This window comes from Mesocricetus auratus, unplaced genomic scaffold, assembly GCF_017639785.1.
Source record: "Mesocricetus auratus isolate SY011 unplaced genomic scaffold, BCM_Maur_2.0 Super-Scaffold_100676, whole genome shotgun sequence".
Taxonomy (NCBI): domain Eukaryota; kingdom Metazoa; phylum Chordata; class Mammalia; order Rodentia; family Cricetidae; genus Mesocricetus; species Mesocricetus auratus.
Genome location: NW_024429266.1, coordinates 47,133,214 through 47,158,914, shown reverse-complemented (window position 1 = coordinate 47,158,914; position 25,701 = coordinate 47,133,214). Strand labels below are relative to the sequence as shown.

At 36.7% G+C, this 25,701-nt stretch overlaps 1 long non-coding RNA gene across 2 annotated transcripts in view; it reads right to left on the bottom strand.

Annotated features, from left to right (window-relative positions):
- The window catches only part of LOC110340933, a 394,687-nt gene that overhangs the window by 157,128 nt on the left and 211,858 nt on the right, over positions 1-25,701 (bottom strand). Inside the window, exons 3-5 of one of the 2 annotated variants that reach the window (XR_005874322.1) lie at positions 21,548-21,681; positions 11,298-11,469; positions 7,226-7,381 (exon numbers count right to left, since the gene is read on the bottom strand). This is a non-coding gene — a long non-coding RNA (uncharacterized LOC110340933). Of the gene's footprint in view, positions 1-7,225; positions 7,382-11,297; positions 11,470-21,547; positions 21,682-25,701 lie in introns of those variants that run through there. The other variant, XR_005874323.1, reaches the window with a different exon arrangement.

Sequence of the window (25,701 nt, the reverse complement as noted above, 5' to 3'; positions counted from 1 at the left end):
AATAGAATCCTATGTCAACCTACTATACTATTGACTACACAGTTTACTGACATTTATTCATATAAAATATGTTAACTGAGCATCAATTTTCAGCCAAGTAAAAAGGTTGAGGTATTTTCTGTTCATGTCCATTTCCAAAGTATTATGACCTGTGAAGTAGAGGCAGTCAAATTGGATGGATTTTTCCCTTTCTTTAAAAGCACTGAAATAACATGTTATAAGGGAGATCATGTCAGTTATCTGAATTTCTTGAGTCACTTGCTACAATATCATTCAAGAATTAACATTTGATTCTGTTCCCTCCATTGACTCATCTTAATGAAAACACAAATGGAAATTTCTATATCAAGAATATGCCAAAAGCATGGACAAAAGTGTTACCTGGAATTTCAAACTGTTTATATACACCATTGCATGCTTCATATATAAATGTAGTATACATTATTTATAATTTATGGACCTGAAAATTAAATCTCACAGCTAAACAAAAGAGATAAAATAACTAGCTCATCAGAATGCCATTTTGCACTACAGGTATCATTGCCTTTTTCAAGTTCTGTATAGGGGATAGTTATCCTAAAAAATGATAAGAACCTACTGAAAAGTATTTAATTACCTGGCTTATTAGAAATACTAATTAATTTTTTTCCTAATTGGGATGTTTATTAAAACACCCCAATTTAAAAACTGTTTTACTGAAAGGCACTATGCAAAATGTATAAATTATGCATGAATTATTGTTAGGTGGACAAATAAATGTAACTATCATTCAGATCATAAAGGAATGTTTCCCAGGAGCAGCTCTGTACCTCATCTCTCACTGTGACTCCTATTTCCCCATGAAGTATGAGTGGTGATGTCAACAAAGCAACAGGGACTCTGCGAACAAATTGTGCACAATGCAGCTTGTTTAAATTGAAAGTATGTATAAAGTTAATCTGAGTTGTTTGAAACTTTAGCCTGTCCATTTATATTGCATAATTTTCTATTACATTAACACAATATATTGAGCCATTTTAGTTTTTAGCAACATTTGGGTCATTTTCTATTTAAGGTTAATATTAATAATTGTTTCATATTCATTTATGTGTGTTTTTCTTAAGTATATATAAAGCAGTAGAAGTACTGGTTTAAAAAATTTGGAGATCAGCCCTCTGTCAGATGTGGGGTTAGTGAATATCTTTTGCCAATCTGTGGCGTGCCTTTTTGTCTTGCTGACTGTGTGTCCTTTGTCTTACAGAAGCTTCTCAGTTTCAGGAGGTCCCATTTATTAATTAATGATCTTAGTGTCTGCGCTACTGGTGTTATGTTCAGGAAGCAGCCTCCTGTACCAATTCGTTCAAGGGTGCCCCCCACTTTCTCTTCTTACAGGTTCATTGTGGCTGGATTTATGTTGAGGTCATTGATCCATTTGGACTTAAGTTTTGTGCATAGCAATAGACATGGATCTATCCACATTCTTCTACATGCCAGCATCCAGTTATGCCAGCAACATTTGTTGAAGATGTTTTCTTTTTTTCATTGTATATTTTAGCTTCTTTGTCAAAAATCAGATGTTCATACATGTATGGGTTAATATCAGGGTGTTCAATTTGATTCTATTGGTCTACCTGTCTATTTTTGTGCCAATACACAAGCTGTTTTCAGGACTACAGCTCTATAATAGAGCTTAAAGTCAGGGATGGTGATGCCTCCAGATGTTGTTTTGTTGAATAAGGTTGTTTTGGCTATCCTGGGTATTTTGTTTTTTCATACAAAGCTGATTATTCTTCTTTCAAGGTCTGTGAAGAATAGTGGGGATTTTAATGGGGATTGTGTTAAATCTGTATATTGCTTTCGGTAAGACTGCCATTTTTGCTATGTTGATCCTGCCTATCTAAGAGAATGGGAGATCTTTCCACCTTCTGGTGTCTTCTTTAATTTCTTTCTTTAGAGACTCAAAGTTCTTGTGATACATGTCTTTCACTTGTTTGGTTAGCATTACCCCAAGGTATTTTAGGTTGTTTGTGACTATTGTAAAGGGTGATGTTTCTCTGATTTCTTTCTCAGTGCCTTTATCGTCTGTATATAGTAGGGCTACTGATTATCTTGAGTTGGTCTTGTATCCTGCCACTTCGCTGAAAGTATTATCAGCTGCAGGAGTTCCGTGGTAGCGTTTTTTGGGTCACATATGTAAACTATCATATCATCTTCCAATAGTGAAAGTTTGACCTCTTCCTTTCGAACTCAAGAAGCAAGTCTCCAAAACACCAAAGGATCCAATCAAAAGATGTGGCACAGAACTAAATAGAGAATTATCAATGGGGGAGACTAAAATGGCTGAGAGCCACTTGAGAAAGTGCTCAACATCCCTAACCATCCCGGAAATGCAAATCAAAACAACTCTGAGATACCATCTTACTCCTGTCAGAATGGCTAAAATCAAAAATTCCAAGGACAGTTTATAATGGAGAGGATATGGAGAAAGGAAAACACTCCTCCACTACTGGTGGTAGTGCCAACTTGTACAGCCACTTTGGAAATCAGTATGGAGATTCCTCAGGAAAATGGAAATCAGTTTACCACAAGACTCAGCAATTCTACTCTTAGGCATATACCCAAAAGATGCACATTTAAACAACAAGGATATCTGTTCCATTACGTACATAGCTGCATTATTTGTAATAGCCAGAACCTGAAAGCAACCTAGATGCCCCTCAACTGAAGAGTGAATAGAGAAAATGTGGTACATCTACACAATGGAGTACTATTCAGTGGAGAAAAAAATGGAATCTTGAAATTTGCAGGCAAATGGATGTCACTAGGAGAAACCATACGGAGTGAGATAACCCAATCACAAAAAGAGAAACATGGTATATACTCACTTATTTATGGATTTTAGACATGAATCAGGGGAGTGCCAACATACAATCCCACTGCCTGAGAGTCTGGGAAACAGAACCTTCATCCAGTGACTGATGAAAGCAGAGGCAGATACCCACAGTAAAACACTGACCTGAACTCCCGGAATCCAGTGACAGAAAGAGAAACCTCATGGGCAAAGGAGTTAAGACAGGTCTGGTTTAACCCACAGAAACAGTTGACCTGAACAACTGGGAGCTATTGGACCCCAGATTGATGGCTGTGTGGAAAGCGTGGGACTGACCCAGAACCCCTGAATATGGGTGTCAGTGAGGCGGTCTAGGTAATATATGGGGGCCTTGGGTAGTATTTATCCCTAGTGTACAGATAGACTTTGAGTGACCATGCCACAATATGGGAGGCTCTCTCAGCTGGGACTCTTGGGAGAGGGCCTAGGCCCTGCCAAGAATGAAATAACAGTCACTGGAGATATACCATGTAGGGCCTCACCCTCCTTGGGAATAGAAGTGGAGATTGGGTGGGGGGCTGGGGGACCTTTTGGGGAGGGTAGAGTTGTAGGGGAGGGAGAGAGAGCTGGGATTGAGATGTGAAACAAGATTGTTTCTAGCCTAAATTTTAAAAAAAGTACTAGTTTGCTAAAATAATGTTAAAGTTTCTTACATATAAGACTTTTTATTATTTATTCATTATTTATTATTCATTATCTTATCTATCTAATATTTATGATTTTGTGTTTCTAATACATAAAGTAAAATAAATGTAAATATAGACATTAGAGAGTAATGGGGAGGTTTAACCCACCAAACCATGGAGCATGGAGGAGAGGAGAGAGACCGACTTACCACAATACATAAATTGTGCAATTGAGATACAAAACATATCTAAATTTGAATCAGGATCTAAGATATTATTAACACTATATTTCTAAGGCACCAATTTCATGCAGGTTCTCTGAGTGAGAGGTTCACTGCTGAGAACTCTCTCTGTAATTCTTGTAACTCAAGCTCACTTTCTTTTGGTTGCTTCCATCACTGGGCACAAACTGTTTGAACTTTTGATTTCTGCATATAGTGTTTTAAATTAAAATCATGCACTTCTCTGTGGACCTTTGGTGCCTCCAGTTATTAGAATCTTTTTTCAAGAGTTTTTTTGAAGTACAAACATTCATTCATAGTGCAATTTATGGTTGGAATAGTAAACTGAAGATTGTGGCAAATGAGACATCATAAGGTCTAGCTACATAGCACTTCTGAAGCAAACTTCTGCCATTCATATTTTCTGCAAAAGGCTTAGTTCAGGACTATAGAAGTTAAATGGTAATAACTCAATATGTTTGAAGAAATAAATCCTAGTGATCTGTCCAAAATATGGTACAATAATTAGATTTTTTTCTAAGCCTGTGGTCAGCCCCTGAGTCCCTACTGTCAACTGTGGGTGTTTTTAAGCAAGTCAAAATGCTGAGGTTTTTAAAAAAGAGTATCTTATACTCTGTTCACTATCAATAATAGACAAGCAGCCAGGCGGTGGTGGCGCACGCCTTTAATCCCAGCACTCAGGAGGCAGAGGCAGGCGGATCTCTGTGAGTTCGAGGCCGGGATGGACCGATAGCCTCCTAAACAATACAGAGAAACCCTGTCTCATTAAAACCAAAATAATAATAATAATAATAATACACAAGCAATTTTTTGGAGCTTCTTGAGCTTCTAAATGTATCACATACCACATGGTTCGCTTTGGTATTAACGTTTACATTTTAAGAGTTAATAATTATTACCTAGAATATAGGCCAAGAATAAAAGAGAAGAGACAAGTTTATGCAGGTGTCCAAATACATTATATATTGGAAACCAAGGTTTAAAGAAACCAGCAACAGATACGCTGAAATGATCTAAGCAGGTTCTTTGAGCACTTGAAAGAAGTACAGCCACTTAAATTATAGATACTTTGATTAAATTAAATGATTCATTTTTTATATATTTTTTATTTTTAAATTTAAATTTAAATTAGAAGCAAGGTTGCTTCACATGTCAATTCCAGGTCCCTCTCACTTTCCCTCCCTCCTCCTGTGCCCTCCCACCAACCCCCCCAATATCCCCTCAGGGAGAGTGAGGCCCTCCAGCGGGGTGTCCATAGTCTGTCATTTCATCCAGGGTAGAGCCTAGACCCTCCCCCAAGAGTTCATGGTGAGAGTGCTTCTCTCATTGTTGGATGGGAGTCCAAAGTTCATTTGTATACCCGGGATAAATACTGATCTACTACCTAAGGCTAAACAGATTACTTAGGCATCCTCACTGACACCCACATTCAGGGGGTCTTGATCAGTTCCATGCTGGATTCCCAGGCATCACTATGGGATTCAAGAACTAACCCTTGTCAGGTCAGCTGTTTCTGGGGATTAAACCAGCCCAGTCTTAATCCCTTTGGTCATCAGTCCTCCCTCTCTGTCACTGGATTTCTTGAGTTCAGCTCAGTGCTTAGCCGTGGGAGTCTGCCTTGCTTCCATCAGCCACTGAATGAAGGCTCTGTTTCTAAGACTCTCTGGCCATGGGATTGTAGGATGGTACTCCCCAGATCTATGTCTAAAATCCATATATGAGAGAATACATGCCATGTTTCTCTTCTTGTGAGTGGGTTACCTTGCTAAATGATTCATTTTTAAGGCAAAGTTTAAATCTAAATCCACCTTCTCCACATGATGAGAAGACTGGATGTATTTCCAATTACAGTGACCTTGTTCACCAGTGATGGAGACCTACACATAATGCAGTCAACACAATTGCCTGCATTATAATATGAACAGGATTAGACATGACAGGAAATTGATCATTTTCCAGATAGTTTAGGCCAGTCACAGAGTAATCAATCAGACTGTTGGACAACTGATGACACAGAGGTCAGACAGTCCATATAACCAAGCTCCATTTCACAACACTATAGTTCACTCAGGTAATGCAGTCATTATGACAGCCCCAAATTGGTGATTGATTAGCTGACTTTAAGTTCAGTTTTCAGACAGCTTCCATCATCTCCACTGCTTACAGTTCAGTATAAGCCTTTTCCACTTGAAACAAAACCACTTTTGAGTAGTAATTATTGGGCCATATTTTTCAGTAATTAATTAGTGAAAATGCAGCCTCATCAGTCATTAGTCCAGCCTCAATCCACTTCCAGATAGAACAGAAGAACTGTACTAATGCAATTAACTCTCCTAAACAATTGTGCAATGATCAAACTAGAACTATGATCTAATATCAATTGATAAAAGTGAAAAAAGTTTAATTCAAATAATCTTAGTCTTCCAAAATATTTTAATTAGAATGTAATCTGAGAGCCTCCATTATGTAGATTTCCTTAGGGAAATACCATTCAGAAGAATGTAAAGGGGGTTATTTATATGCTGGAAAGAGAAAATATGTTGGAAGTTTATTTCATATTTTAGCAGAAAAAGCATAGGAATATGAACTAACAATGTATACATGAAGCAGCATACAGTTCATTCCATTTGAAGCAGGTACTGATGATAGAATTTAAGAAATGAAGGGGTGTGCTAAGAAATGTAAGTTAAAAGTATCAACCTAAATATTGTGTCCGGCAGTCATTCAAGTAGGCTGTGCCATCCAAGAGTAAGTGCTATAGAAATGGCACTGCAATGATCTAAAGAAGAAAGCTGGCTTGAAATGGTTCAGTAACTGGATGGTTAGAAAGGGTCAGAAAATCACTGAAGAAGTTGAACAGATATAAATTAATGGGCTATAGACTTATCACAAACAAGATTTTATAAGATCTAAGTTTATGCTTCTAAGGGAAATGCATGTTAGATTGGAGATGAGGAAGAGAGGTAATGGTGATGGTGGAGGAGAAGGAGGAAGGACAAGGAGGACCGCCTGAGGCTAATCTGTGGAGTGTCAGGCTGTTGAGACATAAATATTAGAAGGAGATATGAATGACGTAATCATTACCATGTAGCAGTAGTTGTAGGTTTAGACATGGATATTAACTTAGGAAATCCTACTAAAAATAAAACAGTTACATATCTGGAAAACTTCAGTAGGATCATAGTACATGAAAATTAATGAATCAAAGAATGACAGATTTCTCTCATCAAATCAACCTCGACACAGACTAGGTATAGGATTAGTCATTTGAAGCCATAATTTCTGTTCACTTAGATAAGCACCAATTCTTCATCACAGGAATGCTGTAAAGCAGAGAATCAAAGCTCCCAGACTCACTGTGCTGTGTCCATGCCACGCAAAAGTAGGCTATTATGAAGACATGAAAATTGTCGCTACAAATGAAAATGTAGAAGTGTTGAATGGTAGTGAGCAGACTCCTAGCCTGAAAATAAACGCAGCCACTTACTATGAGTTAAATTCTATACTCCCAAAAATATACTTAAAAACCAATCTCTAGGACATGAAAGATGACCTTACTTGGGAATTGTGTTGTTGCAGATTAATTCATTAAAATGAGTCCATACTGTATTGGAGTAGACCCTTAGTCCAAATGGAGTATTTTCCTACAAGAAAAAACTTCATGTGAAGACACAGACACACAGAGAAAATACCATGAAAACTGTATAAATCAAATTCGAGGAATGTAGACACAGGTCAAAGAACATCAATAGTGACAGCCACTCTCAGAAGGCAGGAAGGTACATGACAGAGGATCACTGAAAGAAAGCATGATCCTCCTGACACACCTTATTCATTTATACTTGAATATATAAGGAACGCAAATTCGGCTGCTGCTTTAAGCTATGGTGTGGTGAACCAGAAGAAAAATGGTACAGCATGCGGCTGGGCTCAAAACTCTATACTGGGGGAAAAAAGAAGTGTGATCAGCTATTCTGGGGTTCCTGGTCTTCAAATGTTGCTGAACAGATTCTGGCTCAGGGCTCCAGGAAACAGAATTTACATTAAGAAAGCATCATTCTTTGTATTTTGGATCACAGCATTATCAAGAAATGGTTTGGCAGGTTTTACACTTAAATATCATATTCTTCTTGTTCTGTGGTTTTCTCAAACTTGGTTACATATGCAAGGTTAACTGGCTAATTAAAGTCACTTCCCAGAAGATTTAGGTCAGAAAAATAATTAACCTGAGTCACTTAGGTAATAAGGAAGGAAGACATTGTTCTCTTGACCTGTATATTGAAAAAAATATTCATTTTCCATGACTTCTGAGGCACACATATATTTTTATTTAAATCTAATGAAAATAAAGGTTCATATAGAAATATGTGCTTGTGGTTGTCCTATTTTCTTTGAATATATCCATTAAGACTTCAGATGTCTGACTTCACATACTAATTTCCTAATTATCCTTGCACTTCTCATCAGCAAGCAATTCATTCTTCATTTTTTAAGCTAGCAAACTGCAGATCAAAGATCTTAGAATAACCTCAACGTTCTAGGAATAACACGGGACTTTTATGTTTATATTTTTTCATGAGAGAAAATGGTACATATACATACATTCAGGAAAGAATAAAAAAAGAACTTGACACCTAAGGCAAAAGGAAAGGAGAGAACACTCAACAAAAAATAACTTGCACAGGAAATCTGTTCTGTCAGATCCTTGACAAGCAGGTTTATGTTGACCTCTTTCTGTTTGGAGAGAGAAGGGAAAGAAAACAGTGCCGATCAAAGGTTAAGGAGAATAAAAACTAAATTGGGACACAGACTAGCTACAGAAGCTTTCCCCTTCAATCAGGGCTCTGTTATTTTTATTTTGTTATCTGTACAAAATCAGACTACCATGAATTTTCTCTCAGATTTTCTTTTTTCTCTCAATATATTTTTTATTTAAATTAGAAACATGCTTGCTTCACATGTCAATCCCAGCTCCCTCTCCCACCCTTCCTCCCTTGCCCTTCCCCAACTGCCAAACCAATCCCACATCATACCCCGGGGAGGTTGAGGCCCTCCACAGGGGCTCTCCAAAATCTGTTATTTCATCCAGGGCAGGGCCTAGGCCCTTCATTGTCCAGGCTGAGAGAGCATCCCTCCACGTGGAGTGGGCTCCCAAATTTCATTGCTGCTCCAAGCTAAACACCAAGGCCCCAGAGATTGTTGAGGCCTACTCACTGACATTACATTCAGGGGGTCTGGATCTTTTCCCCGCTAGCCTCTCAGCTATCAGTCTGAGGTCCATGAGCTCCACCATGTCAAGTCAGTTGTCTCTGTGTGTTTCACCAGCACAGTCTTGACTCCTTTGCTCATCACTCCTCCCTCTCTGACACTTTTAATGAAATTTCTGATATTCCTTTCTTTATAAATCTTGTGAAAGTTGGGAACTTGGATACTTAAATTTTAATTCTTAATTATGGGTAGGTCTTCAGACTGCCAAACATGTTCTGAACAAGAAAAACACTTTAAAAATGTATGTCCTATTTATTATAACCTACAAGAAAAATAAGAAGAAAGGTAGGTTTTTGTCATATCTATCTGCTGCACCACCATAGTGCTTTGGGTTTCTTTTGAAAAACAAGCATCCATGCCTTATAGGGTGACATATTATGCACCAGCAGAAGTAAATGTGTCTGCTTTTAAAGAATCTGCATGACCCAAAAAAATGCAAAATCTTGTTGCATTCTTTAATAAAATAATTTTGGTTGTGAGCCTAACCTTTAATGGTTGAGCCAAAATAAATTGTAGTATAAATCCTCTTTTAATCCTTTTAAATAAAATAGCATATATGAACTAGTAGATTTACAAATCAATCCTGTAAAAATCTAAAAATGAAGAACACCGCTACACACACATACACACACACACACACACACAGAGAGAGAGAGAGAGAGAGAGAGAGAGAGAGAGAGAGAGAGCAGTTTTGTGAAAGGAAAAGGAGAAAAGAAACAGTGGGATATGAAATGCGAACTTTGCACACATGATTTCTAATAATCTTTACACGAAGGGCCACTTATAATCACATTGGTTTTTGCACAAGCATGTGATGTTATAGGAGTGGGTATCCTAGGATAAAAGGTGGATTTTTTTATCTAATGACTACTGCTTCCTGGTAGTCCGAATGTACCTGAGATGTTGACCATGTGGAATAGCACCTATGCTGTTTTATGATGTTCACACAAGTTTGAGGCGAACAGTAGGTCTGTGGCCTTTTTCATGACCTCTATTTAATAGGTACTGCGGTGGGTACTAGAGTTATCTGGACTCAGAAAAACACAAAATGCAAAATATGCATTTCCTTTGCAAGACAGAAATAAAGGCAACTAAAAGAAGAGATTACTTCCTTCAGTGAGTTGGGGTGATCAAGAAAGTCTATGGGGAAGAGGCAACATTTTAACTGACTTTGAAGGATGTTCAGGATTTAAAGACATATCAGTGAGGATAAAAGATCACCTTGGGCTGAAGCTGTCTGTAAAAATGGAGATTATGGGATCATCCACTTCACAGTAATTGAGAGGATCAAATAAGATCCTTATATGAAACTGCTTTCTAGAATCTAATCTTATAAAGATGACTACTATCCAGCTGAAGTATAGTTTGAATATGCCTTCTCCCAAATTTACCTTGACACTTAATCCCCACTGTGGTGATACTAACAATCAGGCCCTTTAGGGAAATGAGTAAACTACCAGGATACACCTAATATATGAGTTAGAGCTGTGCAAAAGTGTTGGAGCAATGAGCAGGGCTACTCAGTGCCCAACCTCTGCCATGTTGGGTCATAGCAACTAGGTTGGGCATAGGAAGCAATATATGGCCAGTGACTCATAGGATGTAGACCGCTTAGAACTCCAACTCGTACTACCTGCTTTCAGGTTTGTGAGAACTGCCTAGTCTTTATAAGTTACTTGCTTTCTCATATTTTTTTACAAAATACAAATGGATCAAGACAATATAAAATATAGTGTGAGTCCTGTGATAATTCCAGCAAGTTACAAGCTGCCTCATCATACCTACTGCAGAAAAGCAGCTTTTCACCCATCTGAATAAAAGACCCACTTGAACAAACAGAACTTTATTAAATGATGTAAATGACTTTTAGGAACTTGAGAAATATGCACTAAGGTGTATTAATCTCCCAATTAACTCAAAGCTTTAATGAAAATCCAACAGATGAAAATAGCATTAAGAAATTGGAAGCATGTTTTTAAAATGAACGCGTAAATATAAAAATAAGTTTCAAACATGGGAGAAGGATTAAGCAGCCTGCTCCCAGCAGGAGAACACCTATGGCTGTGTCAGGAGCAGCACTGGCAGTCATGTGAATCAGAACAGAAAGAATACAACCAACAAACATTCAGTTAAGTAAACCATATGCAGCTAAGGATTTGGATAGCCTAGGGGAAAAGAGACATTTATGAGTGAAATTTGCTAGATGAATAATGCTCCTACCAAGCTTTGTAAACTTCAAAACGCATGTGTACTTTACATATGAAGTGATACAAAAATCTACTCACAACTTACCTGAAACAATCAATCCTTAGAGCCAAAGAACACCAGCTTCCCAAGTCACGGCTAACAACATTACAGCTTCGAATACGTGGGATCAGAAGAGTTAAGTGAAATCCTAGTAACACCAAAATGCCAGAGAATGGCTCAATAAAAGACTGTAGAGGGGATCTGTGTATGTAGAGCTCTGCAAAATCAAACCATCACAAAATTCAAAGTTATAGATGCAATCATTTTTGACAGATTTATTTTCATTTTCTATGCATGAGTATTTTATCTTCATGTATGTATGTGCACCACACATGTGCCTGGTGCCCAGAGGCCAGAAAAGATTGCCAGACACCTTGGATTGGAATTATAGATGCTTGTGAGCCAATCTGTAGGTACTAACAATAAAAATAAATGCCTGAGTCATTTCGCTGAAACCTGTTGACAAGAACTTTGAGTGACAGCATTTATCCATCTATGAATGACATATCAGACTACTTTGACCATTCAAAGGGAATGTGGCAATGGGATTTAATCAAGAATATTCTGTTATGTCTATATCAAGTTTCTCGTTTGTTTTCTGTGTTATTTTTTTGTTTCATTTCCATTCCCAAAATGAATTCCCTAAAGGATCGTTCTTATTTACCTTTGGAGCACCAATGCCTAGAGGAGCATTCTGTGTTAAAGTAAACTCATGTTTAAATTTATCTTAGGTAAGTACAAATTAAGGAGTATTTCAATTAAACTACAACCTTATGAGATTCCAAAGATGAACTTTCTTTATCTTCTCCAATTTCTGCTCATTTTGATATTTATCTTTTGAAGTATTAGTTCTAGTGTGGGCTTGTCTCTTCACACTTCCCCAGAAAATGCATTTTGAGTGACTTGCAGATATGACTGAGAAATAAAGCATGAGGCACTCTGACTTAAACAACACCCTCAAAGAAAGCCCTGAAGAGTTAAGAGGTTCATTCCCCATTAAAATTTTTGCAGGTTTTCAACAATCAATGCAAGTATTAAAAAATGAGAGCCAGAGAGATGACTCAGTGTTTACGAATACCTACTGTTCTCACAAAGGTCTCCTTTAGTCCCCACACTCACAAGGCAGCACACAACCAACTGTAACTCCTGTTCCAGAGGATCTGATGTACTCTTTTAGTCTCTGTGGGGATATATATATATATATATATATATTCCTTCCTAGCAGTTTTAGAAGCTAACAAACCCAGGTCATTTCAAATTCTTCATATAAATTTGGTGGTGCTCATTTGGTATTTTGAAAGAAAAAACTAAGTGTTCTCTCTCCAAGAAAGAATGGAAGCCTCAAAGAATAGAGGTGCTTAAATTGGTTTTCCAATTCTATACACATTAATATACCCCAAAGATAAGATTTTTAATGCAGGTCTTTTATTTAAAAAAAGAATATACTTCAAAAATTCCCCCTTGAAGCCCAGAAAACTAGCAATATTTAGTAATTGCCATCAAATGCTATAGCCCCGCAGTGCTACCTCAGCAGTCTGATTCATTTTTCTGTGATACAGAACTTTCTCTCCTGCCACTTGACATATTTGCCAGCATATCAAAGTCCCATCTTAATTCTTACTCCTTCAGAGCTACTGGAAAATAGCAGAAACATTTACTTCAAAGAGTCCCAGCTTCAAAAGCATGAAGAGACCACATACACACTCCATCACATCTCTGATTTCCATTTCTGAGTGACTAAGTCAATTGTATGCCACTATAGCAGAATTCCTAAGACTGGGCAATCTGAAAAGAACAGAAGTTTATTCTTATAGCTCTGGAGGCTGAAACATCACAAACAAGACGCATATATTAGATGAGGACCTCCATGCTGCATTGCCCAACTAGAGGCAAAAGATTGGAGTGGGGGTCATCTTTGTTGAGAAATCAATTAACATGATGCTGCTGCAACAATAAACGGCACACTTACTGAAAGTAAAAGTATTTATTGTAAAAATTACTCACATGATTCTAGTATTAATTCATTTATAAACAAGAATCAATTTCCTTCTTTATAAGCAATCCTAAAAGATCTCAAGTCTCAATGTCATTGCCACTGGGACTAATTGTTTAATTTGTGACACAATCTGATAGCAATCTCCCTGGAAAACGAAAGGGGAAATGATATAATGATATTATCTCAAAAATTACAAAAATAATATTAAAAAAAGGCTAACATGTGAACCTGGGAAACATATTATAGAAGGAACTATAGAAACTTTTGAGTTAAGAGCAGTATTCTCCTCACTGTTTAGGTGTGGCTGCCTTATGTTGAACAGGTGTGTGTTGTGTGGGGTGTGTGTGTGTGTGTGTGTGTGTGTGTGTGTGTGTGTGTGCGCCCAGTCCTCTAAATAACCCCATTACCATAGCATCTCCCCATGACAGAGGAAATTAAGGCTTAGAGTCATAATCATAGTTAACGACTGGCCAGGATTAAATTTTTTACTTAGATTTCAGTGCTGATGTTATTAACATAGCTGCAGTCAATAAGACAAAAGAAAACAAAAAAGATATTCCTTCCATCTTTCTCTAAATATATACACAGGTTGATAAAAAGAATGAAGGTATTCTATTTTTAGGTGATTAAGAAGCTGAGGATTACTTCACCTGTCAAGATCCTCTTGCCTGTGGGGCTTGGATAGAATAAACTTACTAACAGTACATTTTCCTCACATATATGTGAGATTTCACCAAAAAAAAAAAAAGAAAGGAAGAAAGATAGCAGTAGCCATGAAAGATGGCCTTTAATTGGTTTAATTCTCAGCAGGTAAAGCTGGATTTTTAAGCTATCTTGTTACAAAGAAAGAAATGAAGTCTCTTTGGCTGGAGGTTTAACTTCTTATCAACCCTTTGTTCAATCCCATAGGTAATCAGATTTCTAAATTAAGCCCTGGACTGGACACAACAGGCCATTCTTCTGTTATTTCCTTTCACAAATTGCAAATTTGGCTCTTTTTTTCAACCATCTTATTCTATCTTCAACATAACACTCATCCAGTATTCTAATAGATCAGATATTGTGGGGAAATTCTCTCTTAGTAAGGAACCCTCTAAGTTATTTTTTAATTATAATACACAAAAAACAACTTACACAGCCTTTTACATGATCCTGTTTTGCCTCTACTTAGTTAATGCTTTTATATAACATGCTGTTTTATATACTATCATAGAGGGTATAGGAGAAAACAAATTTTATTTACTTTATGGAAATGTGTTCAATGCAGAAAGAGGAAAAATCAAGTGAAGAGATGTGTTATCAAGAATATTTCACAAAGTGGTATGAAAGAAATAAATGATGTGATGTGATAGGTTATGAGAGTGTACACCATGGGGTGGGAGAGTGGGATAGGACTGGTGCATGCACATAGAAGGAGCAGACCTCACCAAGGGACACTTGGAGACGTGAACGATACATAGGAACTAGCCACAGGTAGTGCCAGATAGCCTTATTCTACACATCAACTCATTCACTCCTATATGATACCTTATAAAACAGCAATTGAGAGAAAAGGCGATACGCAAAGCTAAATAACTTATACAGATAAACCCAACAATGGATTAGTCAAAAAAAAAAAAAAAGCAAGCAGAAGACATAGCTGATGGCAATGAGACCTGAAGGCATTCTCAACCTTATGGGTGCCCACCTAAATTCCTTTAATTTTCTTTTTTTAATTTTTAAATTTAAACTAGAAACAAGCCTGCTTCACATGTCAATCCCCACTCCCTCTTCCTTTCGTCTTCCCCTGCTCCTCACCAGCCCTCCATCCCATCTTCCCTCCACTTCCCAGGGGGAGTGAGGCACTCCATGAAGATCCTCAAAATTTGTCATTTCTTCCAGGGCAGGACCCAGGCACTACCCGATGTGTCCAGGTCAGGAGTACTTCCCTCAACATGAAATAGGCTCCCACAGTCCATTCGTACACCACGGATAAATACTGATCCATTACATTACCAGAGGTTCCATAGATTGCCGAGGCCACTTACTGACATCCATATTCCAGTGGTTTGGATCAGTACCATGCTGGCCTCTCAGCCATCAGTCTGGGATCCATGAGCTCCCTCTTGTTCAGGTCAGCTGTTTCTGTGGTTTTCTCTAGCCCAGTCTTGACCCCTTTGCTCATCATTCCTCCCTCTCTGCAACTGGGTTCCAGGAATTCAGGTCAGTGTTTAGGTGTGGATGTCTGCCTCTGCTTCCATCAGCCACTGGATGAAGGCTTTAGGATGGCATATAAGGTAATGAACAATCTCATTATCAGGGAAGGGCATTTAAGGTAGCCTTTCCACTATTGCTTAGATTGCCAGTTGTTGACATCCTTGTAGATCTCTGGAAATCTCACTAGTGCCAGATCTCTCCTCAAACCTATAATGGCTCCCTCTATTAGAGTATCTCTCATCCTGCTCTATTCTTCCCCTGACTCAACCTTCCTGCTCCCCCATGTCCTCCTCTCCCCTCCTCTTCTCCCTCTCTCTGTCTCCCTGTGCCCTCTTACCCCCCTCCCTATGCTCCCAATCCTCTTAGGACATCCTGCCCCATTCTCCTTCTCCAAGGTGCCATGCATCTCTCTCTTAGGATCCTCCCTGTTTCCCATACTCTCTGGAAGCAGGATTTTTGGCTGGCAATTTCTGCTCCATGTCTAAAATCCATATATGCGTGAGTACATGCCATGTTTGTCTTTTTGTGACTGGGTTACCTAACTCAGGATTGTTTCTTGTAGTGCTATCCATTTGTCTGCAAATTTCAAGATTCCATTGTTTTGGTTTTTGTTTTTTTCCACTAAGCAGTACTCCGTTGTGTAAATATACCACATTTTCTCTATCCACTCTTGAGTTGAGGAGCATCTAGGTGGCTTCCAGGTTCTGGCTACTAAAAATAATGCTGCTATGAACATAGTGGAACAGATGTCCTTGTTATATGAATGTGCATTTTTTGGGTATATGCCTAAGGTGGAGTTGCTAGATCTTATGGTAGACTGATGAAGTAGCCATTCTGACAGGAGTGAGATGGTATCTCAAGAGTTGTTTTTATTTGCATTTCCCTGAAGGCTAAGGATGTTGAGCACTTTCTTAAGTGTCTATCTGCCATTTTAGACTCCTCTATTAAGAATTCTCTATTTAGTTCTGTACACCAGTTTTTAATTGGATTATTTGGTGTTTTGGAGACTAGCTTCTTGAGTTCTTTGTAAATTTTGGAGATCATCCCTCTGTCAGATGTGGGGTTGGTGATTATCTTTTCCCATTCTGTGGGCTACTGTTTTGTTCTGTTGACTGTGTTCTTTGCCTTACAGAAGTTTCTCAGTTTCAGGAGGTCTGATTTATTAATTGTTGATCTCAGAGTCTCTGCTACTGGTGCTATGTCTAGGAAGCAGTCTCCTGAGTAAAAATGGCAATCTTGCCAAAAAGTAATCTACAGATTCAATGTAATCCCCATCAAAATACCAGCACAATTCTTCAGACCTTGAAAAAGCAATAATCAACTTTATATGGAAAAATAAAAGACCCAGGATAGCCAAAACAACCTTCTGCAACAAAGGAACTTTTGGAGGCATCACAGTAACTGACTTCAAGCTCTATTATAGAACTATAGACCTGAAGACAGCTTGGTATTGACACAAAATTAGACAGATAGACCAATGGAATCGAATTGAAAACCCTGATATTAACCACACACCTACAAACACTTGAGTTTTTACAAAGAAGCTAAAACTATACAAATGGAAAAAAAGAAAGCACCTTCAACAAATGGTACTGGCCTAACTGGATGCTGGCATGTAGAAGACTGCAGATATATTCATGTCTATCACCATGCACAAAGGTTATGTCCAAATGGATCAAAGACCTCAACATAAATCCAACCACACTGACCCTCTTAGAAAAGAAAGTGGGAAGCATTCTTTACTTTTCTATAAAAGGATTTATATGAGACTAAGAAGTAATCTCACTATCACCCCTGAGCATTTTATCAAAATTTGAATAATCATTCATGTGACTTGTGGTTACTTAAATTGAACAACCAAAATCTGTCACCAACTAAAATTTTATGATATTATATTTCTGAAATATCTCTATTTACTTTGAATTATATTGAATATACTCTAATATAAGGAATACCATGTGTTCTAATTATTTGAAGGCAATTCTTGCTCTCAATCACATAAATGTGAAAAATGTAAATTCCTAAATGGGTAATTGTGATCTTTATAAATACATTATTTCTCATTTATAAATGGTTCAATGTATGTCAATTACAAAAAGAAAACTAAGATAATACATTTCTCATATACTGCATGGAACACTGTCAAACCATAGCTAAAATGAGCCCTTACTTATGGGAAACCTCAAAGTAGGTATTCAGGCATTTTCACAGCCAGGAGATGGTTTTCCAAAATTTGCAAACTGCTATTTATCCTCCACATACCACTTGCTAAACACAGATACAAAGATATTAAACCTATGCTTCCTTTCTGACATTCAAACCATTCTGTTATCTCAAAAACTGGGTCAAGACAGAATGCATACAGTATCCTATAACTTCTGTGTTGTTGGGAACATGAGAGCTAGACAAAGCTTAACAGGCAAAGTATTTTAACATATACTATAAAAGTGGTAAAAAGTCTGTGATGGGAAGCAAGTGAAGGAAAAAGAAACACAGGCATTCTCAAGGACAAAGAGGCCCTTCACATCAAGTTGAGGCACTTGGGCTTGTGAATCTCATTCAACTCCTACCTGATACTTGAATATAGAGCTTGTTCCAAACACACTAGTGGAGTTCTATTATTCTCTGAGCCCTCACCAGGCATTCTTTTCTTTATCTCCTTGATCATTGAGAATTCTAACATTACTTATTTGGTAACTACCATTTCAGTTGATTTCAAGTGAGTAAAGGGGTATACAAACTACGATGTGTGGACAGCATTTAAAGTATTCTATTATGCTAGACTCACTTTCTGAACATTTCAGTGTCAACAAAGCAAGACTCATGATAAATTTTAGAGGTACCGCAACTGTTTCCTCAAAATAACAGAAGAGCTCTTCCACAGTTGTCAAGGCTCAGGTTGGGGAGGGGTAGGCACTAAATTACCTCAGACACTACCAAAAAGGCTAAGCTTTCCCATCTGTACCTGGCATATATCAGATTTGAAATATTTGTTTTGAAGAGAACAGTGTGGTACATGTGAAGTTCACAGTTTATTAAGAAAATAATACAATGCTTGTATCTATAATTCTTAAATAAACTGCTCACTTTCGTTCTTTAATTTCACTTGGTAACACAGACTGTGATCTACAGTCTTCCCAGATTGTGTCAATAAAATACTACATATGAAATATTCTACAAATTTAATTAAGCCATCAGGATTCATTGTAAATATGACCTGAAATTGGGCAGCGTTTTTCTTCCCATAGAACTTTAGGGAGCAAAGAGTTAATACATATGGTTTGAGGTAGATTCACTATGCTTACCAAAGAAGTCCTGGAGGAAAGTACACAACCAATCTAATCTCTTGTCAAGAGGAAAATTGGACCTTGAAGCAAACACAGGCATGCTATCTGCTATGAGGAAGGATCTTACCTATTTAGCATTCTTAACAAAATCCTCATAGCTATGGATTACTTATAAAAATAAACCCCTCATCGGTGTGTTTGTGAGAAATCACTCCATGGAATAAGTCACCTATTCACACTCTCAGGGTCCTCTGTCCTACCCATCATCACCTGATTCTATACCATTAGAAATATGTCATGTATGATAACAGAATTAAGCACAGGTACTATGAAAGTATGTAAGGGAAACTAATTAAGGGGGAACAGATAAAAATTCGAAGTCAATTTACTAAATATTAAGTACTTAACTTTCTGCCTTTCTTATTTAAAAATTATGAAGATATCAAAAGCAATATTAATTTCACATTTTTAGAATCTATTCACAATAAGAGGAATTTTAAAATGTTACATAGCTATAAATATCCATGAATTTTTACTCATGGATTCTACCTTCTCCCTAACATACCTTTGTCTTCAAATTTTTTAAAACTCTGAGAAAAAGTTAATTAAAAAAACACTTTTAACTTTTGTCTTCATTTTCAACCTCAAACAAAACAAAACAAATTCTGCCTCTATTTCCTAATTTCACAAGACTGTGTTAGTGTCCTGATGACAGATTGTTACAATTATTTTAACATGTCAATGAGCACTCACACATTCCAACAGAAAATATAATGTAAGATAGAGCATTAATCATTGAAATTACCAAAACAGTAAACTGTCTTGCACGTCTGACACATATTATTTAATGTTCTAAACATCTTATAAAGCTAGTATCATCTTTATTTTGTAGATGAGTAAACTAAGTTCCAAGGAGGCTATTACATAGCAACAAACTTCAAGCTAAAGAATTAGAGCAGCAATAGTCAAATGATAACATTAACTGAGCTAAGCAGAGAAAGTTGAGATTGTTATCTCCATTCAAACTATGAAGGGCACAATATTTTACTGTAGTAAATATAATTCTTAAATAAACTGCTCAATTTTGTTCTTTAATTTCACTTGGTAACACGGACTGTGATCTACAGTCTTCCCAGATTGTGTCAATAAAGTACTGCATATGAAATATTCTACAAAGTTAATAAAGACATCAGTTCTGTTGATACTAGCAGAATAAGAAATGCCTAGGTCAAAGATAGTGACAGTAAATAAGAACAATACCAGTAGTCAGGATGTCAGCATTTGAAGTAGTTCTACAAGTTCTGATTCCAAAAAAGGCACAAAAAGAACAAGTGATGCCCACACACATAGGAAATTGTATTGTAGGAGACCTCTACAATGGGCAATGAGAATATCTATCCTTTATTACAGAGGAAATCACCTTCTGTACTACATTGAGGATAGTGCATTCCTTCCTTCATATCCCTCCAGAGATCATCTCCAACTTGCAAAATAGTTTGATCCCTGCAGTCAACGCAAGCTCAGAGAAAAGGCAGTCAGTGCCCAACCTTCACAATACTCAGAGATTATCCAAGAAATCTATGCAATATTCTCTCTTCATATTATCACTTGCTTCATAATTTTTGAGGAAGCTGGTAATAAACATAATGAGCTAGTAGTGACTGTAGCAAAAAAATGATTAGGTAAACCTATAGGACTAGATATACAATTCATAAATGCACAGATGTTTTCCTATGTTGGGACTTGTAGAATGATGAAAATATATTGGGGTTCTGATTAAGTGAAAAGTAATACTATGGACTCTATTGAGGAATTTCACAGGATCTAATTGGGAAATATGGATGCTGCAAGCTAAACTAGAATACTGGCTGGTAGGTCCCATAAAGTTCTCCTTCTACCCACATCCACTTGAATCATAATATAATTATAGCATTTTCCCCTTCTCTTTCCTCTCTCCAAGCCTTCCCATGTATGTCCCACTTTCAAATTCATGGACTTTTTGAATACATGGTTTACATACATGTATATATATACATATATATATATATATATATATTTCTAAATAAATAAGTACAACCTGATCAGTCCACATACTGTGATTTGTGTATACATTTGCAGGGCTGGCTACTTGGTGTTGTGTAACCAATTGGTGTGTTTTTTCCTATTTCTCCTAGTATCCACATTCCTTCTCCAACTGCCACTTTAGTAAGCCACAGTAATCCCTAACTCCATTCACATGTTTTAATTAGATACCTAAAAATAATTTTATAATAAAGTTTTCTAGCTAAAATCAACTGTGCATTCTTTTTAGTGAACTTGCTGGCCCATCATGAAAAGAGAGTCTGAACTCATTGCATTCTCCCTATGATCAGAATTCTGTGCTGCATAAAGAAGCTCTGAGTTAGCCATAATTAGTTTCTGTATTTAACATTCCTTGTATTTATGTGAGCAGAAAACAAAGAGGGCCCTAATCAAAAATTCTAAATGTGGTGATAATATCAAATACCAATTAGCAAATGGTACATCTACTTATAATGCTGCTAAAGTTGCCAATATTACCTTAATTCTTGGTGTCAAATGACAAATTAGTGGGTAACTCTATAAACTAATGGAAAATTAACTGGTTTTGGCTTTTTAATTATTTATGAATCTAGTATTCACATAGGATTGTTTTAGCCTAACTGTTCCCAAGGGCATACTGTGGCATCTTTGTTTTTAACTTTAACTTTTTTATTTCTGAAATAATTCTAGAAAATGCAAAGTTTTAAAGTCTGAATAACTGCCCTTGATATTCTGCAATGTCAGTAAAACCTCACCCTCTCAAACAGCAGAGTGTCCACAGCAGGAGGGGTGCGTGACCAGGAGAATTCCACAATTGCCTGTTATCTTGCATCTTCAGATTTCTTTAACCAAACTCTTGGTAAGTGAGTAGCCATTCTTTCTCAATTTCCTATAAAATCAGCAAGTAATCAGACATATCAAAGTAAATAAAGACAGTTAACACAAACAGGGTCAACAGATTATAACCAAAATTCACAGCTGGCAAATACCAAAGCAATACAACATTAGGAATCAGGAAACAGAGGAGGAAGAGAAGCAATTCCATGGAGCACATCAGAGCAAACTAATCAGTGGGGTTTCCAGATATACTAAAACCATGTATAAAAATGATAGAATGTTACGCTTTCTGACTAGCTGACTAGCTTGGACTTAAGAAGGTACACTCTGTGAACTGGGCTAACAGAAAATTCTGGGCAATGCTATATGTTTAAGACTCCAAGTTCTTCCCATCTATGTTAGATTTCAAATTAATAACAATGATTTTGAGCATAATCTGTGTGTCAGGACCTGTACTAAACATTAAGCATAACACCTTATTTATGCCTCCTATCTTCCTCTTGAAAAGAAGAAAATAAATGTAAGTAGTCACATTTCAGAATGAGAGAAGAATATTTGGAATATTTAGTAAATTTCTTGGTAATATGAATCTGCTATAACAAGAACAAATATCTATTTATAACAGACTTATTTCATTCCTGGCTTTCCAAATATGAAAATAAACTTAGTTTTTCTTCCAAAGCACCAGATGAGAGTCACTAGTGTCTACAAATTAAAGCTTTGCAAGGATTTCATAAAAATTCAAAACAAACTTGAAATTTTTTCTTCCTACATGTAAATATCAAGTATTTTTATTTACCAGGCTTTTAATACACTGAAGATGTATTGTTCCCAAGACAAATACATTTGTACATACATATATCCTGCACCTGACACTCTGGAATAATGTCAACTGTGTTTACTTCAATAATTACCTTCAACAAACACATGTAGTGATTTTATCTGAATGTCAGATCCCACATGGCACTTTCCTTGTCTGACTAAGGCCTTAAGGAAGTAAATTAATGGATCAAAGCCTGAGTAAACACTAATCCAGTGCTCAAAACATTCCAGAGAACTAAAATTTCTAAGATTTCCCTAGAGGTATTGCGAGTCTTCTCAAATAGCACTCATAATGAAAAGGCAGTTAAATCATACAGGAAACCTGTCCATTAAAAATGCCATGCAACATGTGCCTAGAGCCTGTACAATTTATTACTATGGTGAAAATCATATACTGACTCATACAATTTCCCCCTATTTTCTTTTATTGAAAATAGATTTTATACAATATATGCTTACTGTGTTCCCCCACTAGCTCCTCTGATATCCTTCCCAACTCACATTTCCTCCCATCCAAACCATACCTTCCTTTGTCTTTCATTCAAAAGTGGGCATCTAAGAAAACAAACAAGAGTTGGACAAACAAACCAGTAAAACAGCCAAAAGAAAATCACAAGAAACATATATGGACACAGAGACACACAGGCTCATGCTCACAGAAATTCCATTAAAAAAAAAACAAAAACCAGAAACTATAACATACATGAAAATGACTATTAAGTTTTAAGCAGATCAAAGATAAAGAAGTCTTTGTTGTTAATCACATGTGTCTCCTTACAATAGCAACAGATCGCAACTTTGGTGATAGTCATGGTTAAGAATGACTATTCTAATGTGATGCATGAATTTAATTCCAGTACTGAGGAAACAGGCAGGAGAATCGGTTAGTTAAAGATTCTAGCCTGCTCTAAAAAGTGAGTTCCAGGATAGCAAGGGCTATACTATGAGACCCTGCCTCAAAAGAAACAAATTTTGGTCAGCAGTAACTTAAGTATGTTAACCCTAGTTCATAGGTATGAATGGAATCATATAGAAATATGCAAACAAAAGAAGCTGGTACTAACTTGATTGTGATTGTCTACACAGTTAAGGTCTGAAAAACAAACTATGTCATTTATCTAACTGAACATCACCACAATGATTAATTAATGACAAAGAAATCCACTGGGCATGCATTTGACATAATTAGAAACCAAACTAGGTAGATCATTAAGTAACTCAACTATTATGCTCTATGATCCATAATTCTAAACACTGGAAGAGGCATATAATTTGGATCAAAAATACTGTAAAAATCAGCACTCATTTATATGATTATAAATTTTTAGAGATGGTATTATTTTAAGAGAACCATTCAGTTAGTAGCTTCACATACTATGCCACTAAACCCATCTTGCTTAGATCCTAATTAGTACCTACCAAAAATGGAAGGGCTTACCTGTGCAATAATAAATCTCCCAATACTATCACCTGACAAACCAAAATATATATAACTACTGTAAGTAATTTTTATTTACCAGAACTTTTATGTTCCTGATATAATTATTTTGTTATCAATGTGTTTAAAGACTCCAAAACAAATATATTCCATTATTCATTCTTTGATTACCAGTTTGAGATATTTTTGATAGCAATAAAAAACACTAAAATAAAAAATTATTCTCTCATTCTAAAATATATCCATAAAATAAGAATCTATGTTTAATGCATTCCTACAGTGTTAGATGGTAAAAGAAAAATGAAGGAATGGGTTTTTAATGCACAAGAACACTATGACATGAGAAGAAAACCTTTCACAAGCACTAATGTGAATGTTCAATGGAGTCCATTCAGCCACTTCTTATAATCAGAGCCCAATTTTACTTTATTAATCTCTTGAATTTGTCCTTTCTTTCAAAAGTCTGAATACAAAAGTATACCTTAAACTTTTATTACAGTTTTGAGCTGGCAAGACAACTCAGCAGGTAAAATCACTTGTCAAGCAAGCCTGGTGACCTGAGACTGATGTTCAGAACCTATGCCATTGATGAAGGAGAGAAATCAACTCCACTAAACTTGTCACCTCCACAAGATTATTAGGAACATACACACACACACACACACACACACACACACCTGAATATTTTACAAAAAGAGCTTCCTACAGTTATTGTTGAAATGGCATCTTCCACAGCAGTGAGATTATAAAGGAATTTCATTTGTTCTGTACTGACTTCCAAATAAATACATGATGACAAAGAGGACAGAGGTTAGGCATCATAAAGCAAATAGAGATACCTTAGGAAATCCAAATAAAAAAACAAAAGTCTGTCAGTCAATGGTATATGGACTTCATGGGTCAAGAATAGCTAGCTCTTAAGCATGTAATCTTCCAGTTTTCTATACAATCTATACTCAGTAACCCAGCACAAACCATGCATTGAGCCACAGTTAAATCTAAACATGATAGCATTTTATTTTAATGTCTCCTTCGACTAAGTACTTGGGTTGCACAACTCTCCATTTTGACATTATCTGCTATTCCATAGCAAGATAAATAAAATTTCTAGACCTTCTTGCCTAAGTAAAGCCTGACCCTCACCTGTACATCTTTTCCTTTAAGAGTAACTGTTTCTTTCCCAACATTTCTCAGAATTTGATGACCACATTGTCAATGCTCTCTAAGCTTACTAAGATTTTGATCTGAAATGATCTATTCTGATGGGGAAGTCCTGTGTATATGTCAATAAAGCACTGTTGGCCAAAAGGTAAGCAAGATAGGTGGGACTAGGAGTCTAGGAGGACTCTGGGAAGGGGAAACACAGGGAGTCAAAATGTAACTGCCATAGGGGTAAGAAGTTCAGAATTTTTCTCTGGTAAGAGAAATACTTAAATTAACAATTATGGGGTAAATACTTAAGTCAGAGCTAGCCAGTAAGAAACAAGCAAGGCCAACAGCTTCATAATTAATGCAGCATCTTGTGTGTTATTTGGGGACTACAATGCAGCAGAGCCCAGGTGACTGGTGGGGAAAAACCAACGCGGCTGGCAAGGAAAATTCTTCACTCTACACTATTCCATGATATTACAGTCTTCCCCTAATTGCTTTGATCTCATTCCAAGTACTTTCCCCTGTAACATAAATAGTGCCGATGTACAGTCTTTCATCCTACCATTATAATGGATACATGAAATATAGCTTGGTACAAACCCAGTAGATAATATAGAAAATTTAGCCATGGGTTTCCTGGTGGAATTACAAAGAATGAGC